At 41.1% G+C, this 19019-nt stretch overlaps 1 protein-coding gene across 6 annotated transcripts in view; it reads right to left on the reverse strand.

Moving 5' to 3' along the window:
- The window catches only part of kdm6ba (lysine (K)-specific demethylase 6B, a), a 487454-nt gene that overhangs the window by 80565 nt on the left and 387870 nt on the right, over window positions 1-19019 (reverse strand). For all 6 annotated transcript variants that reach the window (XM_051924045.1, XM_051924043.1, XM_051924046.1 and 3 more), the window contains one exon: window positions 10390-10487. The gene's annotated coding sequence lies outside the window, so the exon portion shown is untranslated. The remainder of the gene's footprint in view (window positions 1-10389; window positions 10488-19019) is intronic.

A 19019-nucleotide genomic window follows, 5' to 3' on the forward strand; every position in this document is an offset into this window, starting at 1 on the left:
TGGTGTGAATGTCTCTGACCAAACAATCAGAAACAGACTTCATGAGAGTGGCCTGAGGGCCCAATGTCCTCTAGTGGGCCCTGTGCTCACTGCCCGGCACCGTGGAGCTTGATTGGCATTTGCCATAGAATGCCAGAATTGGTAGGTCCATCACTGGCACCCTGTGCTTTTCACAGATGAGAGCAGGTTCACCCTGAGCACATGTGACAGACATGAAAGGGTCTGGAGCAGCTGTGATGGTCTGGGGAGACATATCTATGGAGAGACACACAGACCTCTACAGGCTAGACAACGGCACCTTGACTGCCTTTAGGTATCGGGGTGAAATCTTTGGACCCATTGTCAGACCCTATTCTGGTGCAGTGTGTCCTGGGTTCCTCCTGGTGCACTCCTCATGTGACGAGAGTATGCAGGCAGTTCTTGGAGGATGAAGGAATTGATACCATTGACTGGCCCCCACGCTCGCCTGACCTAAATCCAATAAGAACACCTCTGGGACATTATGTTTCGGTCCAACTGACGCTGCCAGGTTGCACCTCACACTGTCCAGGAGCTCAATGAATACCTGGTCCAGATCTGGGAGGAGATCCCCTAGAACACCATCCGTCGTCTCATTTGGAGCATGCCCCGATGTTGTCAGGCATGCATACAAGCACGTGGGGGCCATACAAACTACTGAGTATGAAATGCAATGAATTACCTAAAATGGTGAAAAGGTAAGCAGTAAACTGCCAGAGGTTTAAATTTAAATTTTAGGTTAGCAAAAACTGAAAAAAGGAGTTATCAGAATATTACAAATGGGCCTTCTTCAGGGAACAACTAATAGTTTAAAACCTTCAGATGTCCTGGAACAATTAAAGAAAATCAAGCCTTGCAAGATGAAGCAAGCAGTTTGCACAGGTGTGCCAACTTTAGTTGATTACTCAAAAACCCTCTGTCTGTCTTAAAGAAGAGTTGGAATAGTCTGTATTACTACACCATCTGAATTACTACTTGGACAATATTCTAGTGAAAATGGCAATTAACAAATGAAATGAGACAGAGCATTATTACACCAGAAGTGTAGGCCTGTCCAGAGAAATTGCAAAAAATTATAGTGTCAGTGAGTATGTTGACCTACACAATACAGGAGAAAGGCAATTGGAAACTGGACGAATCTCTGATATGAAGACATCTGGCAGTCTCAAAGTCACAACCCAATCAGAAGACAAGTTCCTGAGGGTCACCAGCTTGTGTGGCAGGTGCCTCACAGTACAACAGCTTCAAGTATAGTTTAACAGTGGTTGAAAAAAGCAAGTCTCAGTTTCTACTATGAAAAGGAGACTTTTTGCAGCAGGTTTGACAGGGCAAGTGGCAGTAAGAAAGCCATTCCTTAAAGGACAAAACAGGACCTTGAAATACGAGCTGTGGACTACTGCAGACTGGAAAAAAGTCTTTAAGACAGATGAATCAAAATTTGATATCTTTGGTTCATCATGCAGGGTGTTTCCATGCCGTCGAGCTGGTGAAAAGATGGTTCATGAGGAAAAAAAAAAAAAAAGACACGTGAGAAGGTTGGAATTCTTATTTACATCTAGCTATCATACTGTTTCATGCTGAGGTAGGACTCATGGTGGAAGTGCCTATCCCAGCAGCACTGGGCAAAAAGAGAGAACCAGCCGTGAACAGGGCACCAATCCAAGGCAGAGTATGGTCACACTCATACTGGTCAAATTCAGAATCGCTAATTACCCATAGGGAAAAAAAACATAGGCGGAAATACTGGTTCCAGACCCAAACCTCTGGAGCTATAAGACTGTCATACTAACTACTGCTCTGGCCTGCATAATACATGAACTTGCATAATCCAATGCATGTCCCTTAGCTTCCATATTTCAACAGTTAAGAGAGCAGACAGGTCATATTAAGTGCCTCATTTAGGTCACCATATGTCTATGGTGGATGTTGGAACTGGCCTTCAACGGACCATGTTTCTATGGCCTAACAGTCTTGCAGATTTACTCTGCAAAACAACCACAAGATCAGACTGTATCAGACGGAGTATGCAGCACAACCCCAGGTTCAAGTTTTGGTCTGGTCACGTCTGGGCTACTGAAACTCTGCTGGCAGGAGGACTGGCCTGATTCAAAATGCAATAGCAAATTTGGTGCTCAACCAACCAAGGTGACCACATGCCACTCCTCTTTTCAAATCAGTACATTTGAACTGCAGTAACACATATTAAGTTCAAATGCTTAATGCTTGCCCACAGAGTAGTCAATGGGTCAGCACCTACAGCATGTATACAGGGGCACTTGTGAGGTCCTACCATCCTTCTTGACCATTCATGTCTGCTGATGAACAGTGTCTGGTGATGCCACCTCCATTCAACATCAAATCCAGACACGACAAGATCAAAACCTGGACCAGGAGTTGTGCTGCATATTCTGTCAGATACAGTCTGTTCTTGCAGATGTCATTTCTGTGTGGGATCAAATCTCAATCCAGACTCTTTTCATGAGTAGCTCCTAAATAGTGGGATGAGCTACCCACCTCCAACTGAAATTCTGACTCCCTCAATGTGTTTAAGAAACCTTTGGACTCTCTTGTTTGGTGAATTTCTCTGTAACTGTTATTGGCTGTTAGGTTTTTATTTCCAAAGTATATTAACTCGCTTGCATTTTGTTCTAAGATCTTTACTTGTGGTGATCCATTTTGTAACTTTGTCCTGTAACACTTGTTCCGAAATAGTCCCTCTGTCTCGACTAAATGCACCACTTTTGTTAGTTGCTTTGGATAAAAGTGTCTGAGAAAATAAGTGTAAATGTAAACTGGAAACTGCCACAGCACCTGCTTCCTCTGCCATTCATGGGCATGCTCCCCAATTACATGGTCCTATTGTTTGGATCACACAGAGTAAAAGGGCAAGACTACAAGGAATGTAAAGATAAAGAAAAAAGGGTAGTTTTTCTCCAACTTCTCAGCTAAATCAAATCACCGATTCAGCCAATTAAATAGAAAACATATGGAGCATGTATCCTTTGGGTAGCACTTTGTATCCAATTGCGACATGTAAATTGCTGAATGATCACCAATTTTAGTAAGTATTCCTACTTCTAGCAAAAGCCTTTGGAACACTAACCAGCAGAGATGTTCTTCACCTGCCAGTTCCACTCTCAATAACTATGGTGTATTAAAAGATGGAAAGTAAAATGACATTTCAGGACATATCTAGTGACCACTAAACCTTCCAAGAAACACTCCAGATGTTGCTCCAGATTGCTAAAAGTCAAAACTGCGTAACAAAAACTACTGGATCCCCTGCTAGCAAGTGTCAGTGGTAGACACACATAATTAAAGTACAGAATATGCAGCAAAATGGTACTAACAGCCCAGTCGGCCAAATATGGCCTAACCAGTCCTATTCACCTATCATGACTAGTATTAACACTGAGTTGGGAGCTCGTGGGTAGTTTGTACACCTCCCCTGAGTTACAAGGCACCTGATCTTGCTCAATTTATATAAAAACTGTAAGCTGTGTATATGTCTATTTGTTCACTAATCATGCTAAAATGGCTTAACCAATTTTCATGAAATTTTCCATGTGCCTTGCCATCAGTCAGAAGTAAAATATAGACTATTTTCCATATATGGGAAAGGGGTTATAACAGGAGAGGGTGCAGTCCAAAAATTACTGCTGATACAGGGGCTACAACTGTCATCAGGCAACAGGAGTTGGCTACGGCTAATGGAGGACACTTTTATCACCATGCAATGTTTTTTATTGACTAAACCATGATCTTAAAAGACCGCAGGTATGTACGGCATTTCTTTCTGAACTAATCTGGATAACAATTTAATTGCTTTGCTTGATTATAGATTTTTTCTGAGGGTTGTAAAGGCTAGCCCTGACACAGACAGGCGTAGGACATGGGTTCAAAGCACACAGGAGTTTTTATTTTTCTTTTTCCTTGTGGGAAACGCCTTCCTCATCCCCACAAGTCAAACACAGTTCCTAAAACACAAGCACACCTATACACAGTGCTCTTCTTCTTCTCTTTTATCTCTCAGTCCTTTTCTCTATATCTCCTCCACAGCAAGCTTTGTCCTCCTCCTCCAGACTCTGGCTCCCAGAGTAGTGTCTGCTGGCCCTTTATATAGGACACCCAGAAGTGCTCCAGGTGTCTGATGATGCATTTCCAGCAGCACTTCTGGGTGTGGCAGAAGAACTGCTCTCCAGGGCTCAGCAGTAATTGTAGCATCCCCTGGCAGAGCCCACAGATCCCCACAGGGCTGTACCAAACTCCAACTCCCATGAAGCCCTGTGGGAGTCCAAGGCACCACTGCAACCCAGGGAGGCTGCCATCTAATGTTCTGTGGGAGGTAATGCTCTGGCCACACTTGCTCCCCTGGTGCTCCCAGCATGGAGGTGTCCCGGCTGTGCAAGGGCCATCTGACACAGGGTACTGTATGTCTTTTTGTGTCATTGTGGGTTGTGTTTTGCCATGGAGAATTTCCAAATTGGCTTGTTTATTTAACTTTTGCTGCATGTCACTTTGCATTTTAATTTAAGTTCACTATGTTTGTAATAGGCTGGTTAAGTGGTTAACACAGCTACCTCTCAGCGCCAGAATTTTGCCTTTAAAGTCACTGACTGTGTAGAGTTTGTATTTTCTCCCCAAGCTGACATGAGTTTTTTTTTTTTTTGCTTCCACAATGACATGTATGTTTCTTAAAAAAATTGTCAACTCTAAACTGGCACTATGGGGGTGAATGCTTCCCGTAATAGACTGGCACGCTGTCTTGAGTTTGCTTCCTACCTTGTGCCTAATTCTGTCTTGACCCTCTCTATTAAGTCAGCTTGATAATTGACTAAATGTTTTGTAACAGAGTATAGTGCACTTGGTGTATAATTAAAAGTGTAGTCTTAATGAATAACTTGAATTCAAATAAATTTTCATCCTGTGACTGTATATAATTAAACAAACTATATTTGAAATAGTGCCTTTTACAGCACACAAAGTACTTAACAAGGCAGGCAAAAAAAACATATTTTTTTAATAAAGCAGTACACATTATACCAGTCTGTTTTACTGCGTGGTGAACTCTGGCTAGCCAAATTCTCTATGCCGCCTGCACAAGATGCTGAGCACACAAACCAAGCAGCTCTGTCAGAACAACTGAGGCACACTTCCCACTTTCAGTGGTCTCCTCTGCAGACGTGTGATCCACCCATCGAAATGGCAGTGCAGTCTAGGCCACACTAGAGCCCACTCAGCAGTGGCTGTATGATGTCACTCAACTCAGCATGCCGGTTTGTGCGACTATTATTTTTTACAAAGGACAAAGGATCTGGGTTTGATTAGAACTATGGCATATGCTGCAGGGTCAGTTGTGTGGATGCTGATGAAATAAAGCTTTGACAAAAATACCAGTGCCTCATTTAAGGCTGAATGAAAGTAAAGTAAGATAAGGGGGCTCTACTAACACTTTTGAGCCCACTCAATCCACTTCAGGGTTGAGGTGGGGAGTGGGCAAAGTCTACCATTGCAGCACTGAATGCAATGCAAGAGCCAGCCTGGAACAGGATCCTAGTGCATTGCAGGGCCACTTGCACTCATGCCCAGATTCACTAACATTAGCCCAACATAGGGCCTTTAGCCCTGTAAATAGAAGTGTTTCCATGATTTCTGGCACGTAGTTTCTGTTGTGTTCATTAAGCAAACATGCATTTTTTTTTAATTATTGGGGTTTGTGTTGGATAGACAAGAGAGTATTATATATCACTCATTCGTCCAGTAATCTACTTTTCTTTGTAAAAGGCCTCTCAATGTTGCAGGCAGTTAATGGTGAAATTTAAAATACTGAGTGATTGATCTCTGCTACACTCATGTAAATCCCAGGATTAGGGTGCAGGTAAGCCAGAGCCAGTCTTGGCAGCAATGGCCGCAAAGCCACAGCATACTCTGGATGGGTTTTAGGTTTACTCTAAATGTGCACAGAGTTCCTAGTTTGGGAATCTTTGCACAGATTCTCCCCTCCAACATGTCATATGTCACATGATACAGTTATCCCTCCTCCATCGCGGGGGTTGCGTTCCAAACCCCCCCGCAAAAAGTGAAAATCCGTGAAGTAGAAACCATATGTTTATATGGTTATTTTTATATTGTCATGCTTGGGTCACAGATTTGCACAGAAACACAAGAAGTTGTAGAGAGACAGGAACTTCATTCAAACACTGCAAACAAACATTCGTCTCTTTTTCAAAAGTTTAAACTCTGCTCCATGACAAGACAGAGATGACAGTTCCGTCTCACAATTAAAAGAATGCAAATATATCTTCCTCTTCAAAGGAGTGCGTGTCAGGAGCAGATAATGTCAGAGAGATAGAGAAAAGCAAACAAATCAGTAGGGCTGTTTGGCTTTTAAGTATGCGAAGCACACAAAGCTGTTGAAGGCGGCAGCTCACACCCCCTCCATCAGGAGCATAGAAAGAGAGAGAGAGACAGATAAAAACAAACAATCAAAAATCAATACGTGCCCTTCGTGCTTTTAAGTATGCGAAGCACCGTGCAGCATGTCGCTTCACGAAGCAGCTGCACAGAAGGGAGCCAAGTGAAGATAATCTTTCAGCATTTTTAGACTAGCGTCCGTATCGTCTAGGTGTGCGAACAGCCCCTCTGCTCAATCCCCCTACGTCAGGATCAGAGAATGTCAGCGCAAGAGAGAGAGAGAGAAAAGTAAGTTGGGTAGCTTCTCAGCCAGCTGCCAATAGCGTCCCTTGTATGAAATCAACTGGGCAAACCAACTGAGGAAGCATGTACCAGAAATTAAAAGACCAATTGTCCGCAGAAATCCGCGAAGCAGCAAAAAATCCGCATTATATATTTAGATATGCGTACATATAAAATCCACGAAGTCGTGAATCCGCGAAAGGCGAAGTGCGATATAGCGAGGGATTACTGTACTGATGTGTGGTATAAATCATATAGCATTCAGCTGAGCATTAGAATGGACGCAGTGAATGTGACTTTGAACAATGTCAGTTCTAGCCTTTCTCAAATGGTATCATCATGGGCTTTTTGTGCACAACCATTTTTAAAGTTTACAAAAAAAAAAAAAAACCAAACAAACAAAAAAAAACTACAAGTGATAATTGATCCTGTGGATGAATGCAGCTTGTGGATCAAATGGAACAAAAGTAAATGGCAAGAATCATACAAACAAACATAATGGCCAGAGCCAGGCAAATCACTTCCATATTTAACATTGGTGTGAATAATATCTCAGAATGACATCACTGGCTATCAGACTTTGTCTTAAATGGGCTACAACAGCAGAAGACCATGTTGGATGCCGGTGCTGTTAGCAAAAAACAAGAAAGCACATCCCCAGGGGGCAAAGAAATATAAAAAACTGGAGCATTGAGAAGTCAAAAAAGGTTCCTTGAACAGACTTTTTTCATCACGCTGATAGAAGGATAGGAATTTGGCTACAAAATCCACGGAGCCATCCTGCGTGGTGTCCACAGTACTGGGAAGTGGTAGCAATTAAATGGTTTGGAAAATTTCTCCCTGGCATAATATGGGTCCCTGATACCCACTGAAGAATGTCTGAATAGCAAAGTTATCCTGAACATAGTTGCTGACCAGATTCATCACATCACGGCTACAGTTAATCCTTACTCTGATAGGACTCTTCCCGCATGATAATATACATGATACATGCCACGTATTGTTTCTGAATGGTTCTGGGAATGCAACTGTGAGTTTTCATTGTTTTAGTAACCTGCACAGTTCTGGATCTCAAACCTTTTAGGCCTCTTTGGAATGAGGTAGAAAGAAACTGCAGCAATACTATGCAACCATCCAATAGCCAATGTTTTTAAAAAGAGCAGCTCAGTCCTCCTAGGATATTAATACTTTTGTGGACCATAAGTGAGATAAGTCTCTCTCTGTAACAATCAAAAGACACTTTAACTGAACATCTCACTGTTTACTTCTTAATCATTTTTATAAACTTGAATTATCTTGTAATCTACTGTGATTATCTTGTAATGCTTTGCATTTTAATATGTTTGCGTTTTTAAAGTGCCTTGAAATGTGGTTTCCTCCCACGGTCTGAAAACATGGCAATCACTTACAAGGCATCTCTAAATTGGCCTCATGTACTGTAAGCTATATGTAGGCGTGAATTTTAAAATGTAAAACTACAACTTAGTACAGATATAACTTAATGAGATGGAACTAGGAGTTGGGATCTTCACTATCCACATAAACACAGTGTACAGAAGCCATCAAAAAGGCTGAGAGGATGTTTGGTAATACAACACGGCTTGTGGGAGGCAAAACAAGGGAGGTTATGCCTAAGTTATATAATGCACTAGTGAGGCTTCATCTTGGGTTTGGAGTACATTCTTGGTCTTGATATTACAGAAAAAGACACAGCAGCGCTGGAGAAAGTCCAGAGAAGAGTGTCTAGGCTGATTCTGGGACTGCAAGGTATGAGCTTTGAGGAAAGACTGAGGGAGCTGAACCTTTTCAGCTTAAGCAGGTGAATATTAAGAGGTGACATGATCATACTGTTTAAAATTATGACAGGAATTATTACTATGGATCCCAGTTTTTACTTTAAATCAATTTATTCAACAAGAACACAAAGACACAAAGGGAAACATGTGCAAGGAAGATTTGCACAAATGATTGAAAGTTTTTCTTCAATCAGAAAACCACAAACACAAAAGTCAACTCGATGCTGTCTTGGAAAAAACTGGTAAGTAGAATTGGTAAGTTTTGTTGGGCTGAATGGCCTGTTTATTCAAAAATCTAAAGTGTGCTCCATGATGGACTCATGATTTGCTCTGGCCTCCAGTGGCCTTGTGCTAAATAAAATGTGTTCACAAAATGAATGTTTCAAATAAGTTTATTTTATATTTACAGACTGAACCAATTTCCGATAAAATAGACCTGTTCCACGGGAATAGTCTTTGAATACCTCTGACCTTGCAATAGGAAAATGGACAACTGAACACGGAGCAGCCTGTGAGCTGGGCTTAAATTCTGGTCCATGTGTGTATATTTTCTCTATGTCTACCACATCCCAGAGATGTTTGTGTCAAGTTACAAATTGGATTAGAGTTTGTCACTGTGCAATGTAACTACAGTACAACTATACTGGATAACAAGACTAAAAAATAAATGGGTAGATGACCATGAACTACAAAGCTTTAAAGTTAATTGCTTCCTTAGCTTAGACACAGCAACAAATTCGAACTGTCTTTTTACTTTCGCACTTGACTCACTCACACATTAACACACGGTGAAAGCAGGTGAGTGTGTGAAGTACACAGGAGAAAACCACCTTATACCCTATCACAGCAATTTACACAGAGTGCCGAGGCCCGTGGTTTTACCGACTCTGCTGCTCCTAGCTCCCTTGGTTCACCATCTAATGGTATGTTTATGTCCAGTTTATAGTACTCATAGAGCTGATGGAAGGAGTTGACCAAATATTCTGCCTCTTTTTGAAAACTTTTTTCCTAAAAGTGAGAGACTTCTACTTCACCCAACTTATTCTTCTGGTCACTTTTAACACATTATAATGCATGAGGTCCCCACTGGGCAATGTTTGCACTATTGGTGCAGCAGCTTAATAGGCTACCTGAGCTGGACATGTTTTGGTTTAACGCCTTTTCAAGCACCACCTTGGTCACCAGCCAGAGGCAAAACAAAATCTGATCCTTCATACAGGGTCTCCATAGTCGACAAACCCCCCCACCTCCCAGAGTGTGCACACAACGTGCAAGACCTGATTGTAGCACTTCCACTAACCTCACAGCTGGCTCAACAGAGGGATGACAACCACCATGACCAAACTCACTTGACTAGCCTTCAATGTGCTTTATATTTCAGGCTTTCATATCTCTTTCTGACTTCACAACACAGCTATCTGGAAGACTGACTAAGCCTCAACATAGCCAGACTCGTAAGCATTCTCTCCTAATGTCCACTGCTTCAGAGGGTAAGTCAAAGGGGCGGCACTGTTTATTATTTTGGGACCTCTTGGGTAGAGACATAGAAGAGCGGTCACTTTAGAACCTCTACCAAATAGATCAGTGATTTGAAGATTTGGTCACTACAAGGTACGGCTATCTTCAGCTAAAGCTTTTAAGAGAGATCTGATTGGTCGGGGTGGTCAGTGAAGATGTTCAGAATTCCACTCATTGGATACTAACACTGCACATAGAAGCTGTGACGCAGCCAATTATTTTCACGTGGACTGTGAATATGAATTAGGCCTGGTCTGTTATGTTTTATTGCCCTCAGTGTCACTTAATGACACACCCATAACTGAGTTAGTAACAGTTTGTTCCACCAAATGATAAATTAAACCAAAACTCAAAGACTGACCTGCAGGGGACAAGGACTCTTGTGGATGGCAATTAGACACAAGAAGAGAAGGCTGTGCTATCAGCACATTAACATCCTCAACAGTCTGCTCACTCTCTCTGAAAGAGAAAAGAAGCATATGTTATGAAAAAACAGTAAAGTAGCCAACTGTGCCTTTTTATTTATTATTATTTTACAAGAAGGGCATTGTGATTGACACTAGATCTATATAATTACCACTAACTGTTCAGTCACAAGAAATATATATGTTCACCCATCCATTCATTTTCTAATCTTCCTAGCCCATTTAGAATCACCTTTCCTGGAAGCACCGGATATAAGTATGGAATCACCTCCGGATGGATGTCCCATCATAGGGTACATCCCCACACTCACTTACACCAAGCCAATACAAATAACCTACTACACTAATGTATGCAAAGCAACTTACAAATCACAACTGAATAGCACCATAGTTTCCATATATACACAATTGAAGCACTGGCAGCATGAGTAACTCACTGCAGATCAGTTAACCATGCAGTACAAAGACCCTTTTTATATTCATTAAGCCATGGTGAGTGCCGAAAGTGCCAATTTATACATTTAGTTTATGACGTTGTCCATATTCCTTAATGGATTAAGTGGCAAGCCTAGGGTCATCCAGTTACTCACATATTGTATATTTATTTGACTACTGCTTCACAGATCCACGGTTTAAAAATCATACCCAGTTACTGTCCATATGGAGTTTGGTCGTTCTCTCCACGTCTGTGTGAAGTTTTCTTCTTGTACTCCTATTTTGCCCTACATATCTCCCAAAGATGTGCTAATTAGATTTTAAGCAACAATCCTAAATTGGTGCAGTCTGATTGTAAGTGTGGGTGTTGGCATGAGTGGGCACTGTAATGGACTGGCACCCCATCCAGGGCTCTTTCTCCTGCCTTCAGCCTGATGCTGCCACTTGTCCCCCATAGCCCTGAAGTGGATTAAGATAAATAGTCTGAATGCTGGGTAACTGGTACCCTGCTCTGGTGACAAGGAGCAGATGGTCCCACTGGATGTGAGGAGGCACACAATGCAGAGACTGGTGGCCCCCACTCTATGGCTTCAGTGTGATTCAGTTAGGAAGCAGGAGCGTTAATTTGTGTATTGGGGGTCCTGAAATAATAAGCATGGTTGGCCTTGTATTAGCAGAGTGAGGGCAAGACCTCATTTTACTTCTAGGTAAGTATACTGACCTCCAAGTTGCATTTTATTTTTTGAATTGCACATATAAATTATTTGATATGGCGACTTTCTAAACTACACTAAGATTTTTTTACAAGCTTTTTATGTTTTATATTTTACAAGTGGAACAAAGGCAGTCTGAATGATAAGCTGAGGATCACACATTTAATGAATCAGTGTTGGGCTTTAACCTTCACACTCCAACTCCAACTTTTACACTCCAACTCCTCATCCTCCACACACCTAGCAATTGGTCAATTGGCAGCATTTTGTCCAAGACTGATTTTGTACAGAAACACATCTGCATTTTCACAATGACTTGCAGGCTCACTTGCTGGATATTAAAACTGTCTTTTGCAATTAATTTTTTAATTTTAACTTGAAACAGACTATCATATCTTTACCATTTCCCTAACACTCTCAGAAGCTGTTCAGCCTTTTCTGTTCCAACTGGAACGGCATGATACTATGTAAAATAAAGAGTGACTGACAGACTGCTGATGGTCAAGGGCTGCCTCCTGCTAAAAACCGAGGGTGTTTCATACCACAGAATAACATACATTCTGATGTGAATTTGAAAATGTCCTACATTTTTGCTAAGTAATTCAAATATCTAAGATCATTCTTATAATTTTTCTCCAAAAAGCAAAGTCTTTTTTTAAATAGGAGGGTGCTAGAGTAGGATCATTGAAATCAGCCTATAATGTGGTCACTCAGTTTGCATAATTTCCTCAAGGCAGCCACTGCCGTAAATCTAAGAATCGGCTGTGTCTACGCAGGTCACTCCAGATGTCCCAGTCAGATACTGCCTGCACACAGTTCATCACATGAATATCTGAAGGCCACACTGAACACAGCCACTGACTAGCAAGTCTGGCCTTCTCATCATTATGCTTGGGAGTCATGTGGTGCACCTTTACACACTTGAGGTGTAAGCACTGGAAGAGTCTTCAGTGCAATAGGACTGGTCTATGGGCAGATGGGTAGGGAGAAGTGGCACTGTGTTCTCTAAACAAGGAGTGCTACAGGACCATTAGAGGCCCTAGTTCTAGAAACTTATGGTTGGAGTCCTTACTTTTGGATGATGTTCTCAAAGTGAACGACACTGAAGCTGACTGACCAGCACATATAGCCACTGCTAGATTAAATTGCTAGTCTCACTAATCTCTACGTAATACAACACATTAATCTATATGGACCTGTTCATCATCCTCTGTGTAAATCATCTTTCTCTGCCATTTACTGTGTTATTTACTGTGTTATTTACTGTGAATGTTAATAGCTGTGTATTCACTGGTGCAACAAACCTAAATAGGTGGGTTGTCCTAACTGACTACTCCAGTCAAACTGTGCCTTTCTGTACATGATGACTCACAATACCAACCACTAAGTTATCTGCACTTGGACATACATTAATAAGTCCCACTAATTTCTGTGTGTATATGTACGTGTGCGTTAAATGAAGAGATCAATAAAAGTAAACTGCTTGTGAATATATATACAAACTAACAGTCTAGACTGGACAGCACAAAATGTTGTATGTGTGCTGACTCTAAGTTTAGAACAATGAAGTCAAACTCTGTTTGTGCCACATATTCTAATTCTCTGTCATAGCCTGCAGGTGTGGACATACGTATACTGATGTAGTCTGACCAGACTTTGGGTGTGTTGTGCTGGCTCTGTGATCTGAGTGGGCCACACAAACTGTGTGCTCTGATCCTCTGTACTAATCATTCTAAATAATCTGCATGTATATACTGACTGGCCAGCCTTTGTACTTGCAGTATGTAATATGTGTGACCCTTCAGATGGACAGGTACAACCTACTTTTGATTGTGAATGCTCCCCAGTCTGACCAACACCTCAGCATGACAGTAACCGAGCTTGAAGCCCTTTCACTAAACCTTGGTACTTGCACAGGTTGCACCCTCAACAACACTTTAAATGTGAACATTTCGGACTAATGTCAGTCTGCTAAGCAGACAACGATCTGTGTTATACTTCAAAAAAAAAAGGAAGCTTTGTGATGTTCATCATCAGTTCAGAGATGTGGCCTTTTGAAAGATGAGCAAATACCAAGCTGAGGGTAACTTGATATCAGAGAGCTAAAACACCACTAAGCATGTTGGCAATTCCTTCACTGCTCTTTCAGTTTGTTATTTAGCTGATATCATCGGAGACCAAAGGTGATGAATGTATCTGCTGTAGTGTGTGAGCTGCTTAAGCCCCCAGCATGCTGAGCGTCATGGGCTGATAAACTGCATTCAAGTCATGGTGAAGGAAGGGAAGACCACAAGACTCAGCATTCTCCCTTCAAACAGTGTCTAGCCATTCCAATGAGCTGTCCTCAATTGACCAGAGCTCTCAGAGGAGGCCTCCACCTCTTTCTCAATCAATATAGACATACATATGGACATGTGGCAAATGCACTTCAGAAAAACCATCCTACAATACCAGAATCGAAGTAACCAGTTCCTGCATTATTCAATTAATTAATAAAATCAGGCCACACGGCAAAGGGAATGTCCAAACTTATCATGAGAATCTGGCACGGGTTGGTCAAAGTCAATCTACATCATGTCAAAATAACCAATCATAGGTGATATAGAGTATTAAAAGGTCATTCATACAGAAAAAGAATATAATTGATTTTTCTCCTAATATACAGTATAGAACAGCTTAGCTGATGATCACTATCACATACCAATGTGTGCAATATTATATTTATATATTCATATGTTCATCATGGCACCAGACAGTGGTGATATGCTGCATGTTGGTCGAATATGCATGTAAGAATTTCTCTGTGCTCTGTACACAAGACACTACATATTATCTCTATACAATATGCAGTATATTAGATATATTTGCATGGCAGCACAATGGCACAGACTCATACATCCTAGGTTAGAATTTAGCGCCCAGGTATTGCCTGTGTGGAGTTTGCCCATTCTCCCTATACCAGTGTGGGGTTTCCTTCATGTATTACAATTTTTCTCCCATATTCCCAAAGCAAAGTGTTAATGGGTGACTCCATATTATTTTTTTTTTTAATAATTTTATTGTAATCATTCATACAAATCGATCAATTTTTACATAAAATAGGATTGAAAAACAAGTCGACCCCCACCCCTGAGAGAGAGAGCATGGCCAACGGGGTAAAATGTAAGGCTTGTAAACATACCTAATTTGATGAATTTGATAGACCAGTAGAGATGAATGGAGAACAAAAAGAAATACGGAGATAATTGCTTCCTTGGTACTTTAAGAGCTTATTCTAAAATTTTTTTGATTATATCCTGCCAGGTTTTAAAAAAATTCTGTACAGATCCTCTAACTGAATATTTGATATTTTCCAATTTCAAATAGTATAAAACATCGGTTACCCACTGACTTAAAAGAGGAGAGTTAGGATTCTTCCAGTTTAGCAAAATAAGTCTGCGTGCCAAAAGTGTAGTGAATGCAATCAGTTTGTTTGTCCTTCTCCACTTTAAACACATCTGGAAGAACACCAAACACACCTGTTAATGGGTTAGGAGGGATTGTGACACCAAGGCTGTCTGATAGGCACTTAAAAATTTTGGTCCAAAATTATGTTAATTTGGCGCAGGCCCAAAACATGTGACCCAGTGAGGCTGGGAGTTGATTGCAGCGTTCGCAGGTTGGATCTTGCCCTGGAAACATTTTGGACAGTTTTAGGTGAGACAGATGTGCTCGATATATAATTCCATATTATTTTTAGTCTGACTGCCAGTGTGTGTTTGTGTGAGTGGACCCTATGGAGGCCTTGCACCTCAATCCAGACTGTTTCCTGCCTTGCACTGAGTATTCCAAGAACAGTGTCTGGCCTTCCAGCAGCACATATGGGTTAAAGCGTGTTTGAGAATAAAATATATGAGAGAGAGAGAGAGAGAGAGAGAGAGAGGAAAAAGAGAGAGAGAGAGAGATGGCCATTTCTAAGTGAAAACTATAAGAGTCTTTCCTCAATAACATTAGCACATCATGTGATCAAATGAAAGGAATATATATCACCAGACCTAATAAAATTATGCCACAGTAATTTGTGTCAGTACTACATCCTTACATATAGAATGGTAAGTGAGACGTTTTCTGTGGTACCTTTCCTGGCAAACATCATCCAAAAGAGCTTTCTTAGAACAGTACAGCTATAAATAATCTATAAATATAAGTATTATAACATAACTGACTTAATCCAATTCATGGTCACAGACAATTCAAAAATGTATGCAGCACCCTTCCCAGTAAGTGTTATATTACACAAAGTTGTCAAAATCCTTGAGTACAATCTAGAGACAACCAATGATAAATTTTATATATCAGCTTTCTTGGCAAACATCATCCTATAGTGCTTATGTTGGTACAGAAAGAAAGGCTATAAACATATTCTTGGCTCGATTTTCTATAACCTTTATCCCTCAGTAATTGGTCTGAGCACAACACAAAACATTCTACCACCACTGTTTTAGGATTTATTTCACTTTAGGATTTATTTCAGATCTATTCTGGGGGGTGGCTCAGTGGTCAGTGCTGCTGTTTAGCAGCACCAGAGCCCTGCGTTTGAGCTGTGATTGCTGGCCACATTTACACTTCCACTCTGATGCGACCCAATTCTGATTTGCATACAAATACGATTTTGGCATAAACACCCAAATCCACATTGCTTCTGATATTTTGAAGTTGGATAACTGACCATTGTTATATTCAAGTGGGTACTGAATTCTGATTCATTTCTAAATATTTCAATTTTTGCTCAGAGATTTGGCTTGAGTATGGCATTTTAAGCACCATTTGACACATTTAAACAATCATGGTGGACAAAGTAAACGGTCAGCAGTGCAGTGAGGAAAATACATTTTTAATACATTTATGGGGTGGTAAGACTAGTTGCCATATCTAGAAGACAAACGGTGCTTCTGAAACTTCATAAGAAGAAAAAAAAACATGCGGGGATCCCTGCCTTACCTATGTCAGTATTATAAGTGACAACGAGTATACAGTGCATACATCCGTTTTGTAAGTCACAAAACACAACATTACAGGCAAAAGAGCTGCAGTTCTGACAACACAAAAAAACTATAGTGAAAGGTGCTATATAAACATACATTGACTTAAAACTGACACAGCAAAATGTTAGGCACAACCTCTTTTTTTTTAAAAGAAAATTGACTCAAACAGTTGACATTAAAAAGATGTATCTTGATATTTCTCATTCTGGCTGCTGTTGACTCAACATGCGCTTTGTGTCCTTCAATTATCTTTGTCTTGCCAGTACTGGGGTCAGATGAAACTTCAAATGGCAAATGTGATATGACATGTGCTGCTATGATTAAGATCATGGATCAGTATCAATCTCCACCAGCCTGGCCTCCTTTTCCTGTTTCAGGATGCCCACTCGTGGTTTCATGTGTAGGCTGGAGCAGGAAGTCAAGCGTAGACATCTGACCTTTAGGGGTAAGTGTTGCTGAGAGGGTGGCGCGTGCAAACATGCTAATGTGTTTTGTTTTTGTTAATGCTGCTGCGGGGTGTGGGAGGAGAGGCACTACTCAGAAGAGAAAGCTGTGAAGAGTGTCTGATAACGAACTTCTGGGGATTTTTATAACCAAATATAACACAGAACTACAGTATATCCAACTGTTTAAATACAGTTTTAAGATTGAGAAGAATGAAGTCAATCCTGAAAGGGTCAAAGGCAAGATGGGAAACAAAGTTAGAGGGGTCACCAGTACATCATGAAGCACACTCAACCACTGAGCTAGTTTAGCATTGACAGTGACCATGACTTTTCTGTCTGGGATGTGGGAGGAAAACCAGATTATCTGGAAAGAAAATCATACAAACACAAGTAGAGTATGCAACTTCACACAAAGAATGCCCAAGCTGGGACCTCAGGACTGTGGATTTGCAAAGGATCAATGCTAACCAGTGAGTCACAATGCCACAAACACAGAAAACTAACTAATGATCTTAAACTCTGTTTCTTCTAAAATGTTTGGTTTGGCCAACACTGAACCAACTGTGGTTGCTCCAGGTGCCACCAGCCTTGGCAACGGGGCACAATGAAATGGATATTTGGGATCCCAAGGGGGAGAAAAGGTGATGCCTGTCAAGCACAATCAAGTGTGCAATAAGCACACTGATACTGCTTGTCAGAGTGTACCTGTAGCTCCATCATGGTGCTGGGCATGTAAATTGTTGCTTCTTTGTGTCTTTGAACTGGAGTGACCAGATTTGTAAGATGCCAAACCAAGACAGTGTTGGCAGTGGGCAAAGTTAACGAGTGGGTGTGGCTATGAGGATTTTTCAGTGGGTGTAGATACTTGCCTGCACATCAATAAATAAAACATGCTGCTCTGAATTATCTGAATCAAATATTTCACACATTATGGGCAGCTGACTGTACATGCAGTAATGGAAGCTGGAATCTGAAGTGGTACATGAAGCTGGTTCACAGTCTGGATTGGCTAAAGATTTTTACGATCAGGAGCAATGGTATTGTTAGGTATTGTAATGGTATTGGATCTGAAAGGCAAATTACACTAGAACTTTTTGGCAGAATGCTTATCAGATTGCACCATTTTTGGCAGTAGCTTATTCAGTTCAGGGATATTTGTGTCTGGAGCTTATCCCCTAGATCAGGGGTCCTCAACCCCAGGTCCGCGGCCCACTACCGGGCCGCAGCCGTCTGACAGCCGGGCCACGAGAGAACTGCCAGCAACGGAGACTCACTCAGACTTTTCAGAACGCTTGGCGGGCGGGGCTTTGCAGTGGCGCAGAGAGAGGAGAGAGACCGAGGTGACAGAGTATTACAACAAAGTATTTTTATGGTCCCGACAAATTCCCCATATGACACGAGTCTATAGAAATCGCGTTACTACGAAGTACATTCAGCAGATACTTTCATTACAATGAAGTGACCTTGAAATGCTTGAACGAATCATCCACAGAGCAGTTAGATCTGTGGTCGCAGCTCAGTTGTACACATTTACACAACGATCCCCAAACAGAAACATTGTAAAAAAAAAGTCTTTCTTCAAACTTTCCTCGTACTGTTTTTTTTTTTTTGCTGTTTTTGTTTTCTGTGGTTTTCAGTGATACCTTTTGCTTATTGCTTGTCAACATTTGAAAAACATCCATTGGAATTTAACTCATTGTCACCCTCCTATAGATACGGCAGACACGACAAAGTGATAACAGTGTTAATGTTTGTGATGTGCAATCTGTTGGAATGACAAATGCAAAGCATATGTCTTTGTTATATGCAAAAAAAGAAGAAAAATCTCGGGTTGCAAACGTATGCGAACTGCTTAATAACTTAGCAATAATAGAAATGTTATGTAAATTGTGTATAAAACTGCACAACCAACCCCATCCCCCCCCCCGACCGGTCCGTGAAAAAATTA

Source organism: Erpetoichthys calabaricus, chromosome 3 (assembly GCF_900747795.2).
Source record: "Erpetoichthys calabaricus chromosome 3, fErpCal1.3, whole genome shotgun sequence".
NCBI lineage: Eukaryota > Metazoa > Chordata > Cladistia > Polypteriformes > Polypteridae > Erpetoichthys > Erpetoichthys calabaricus.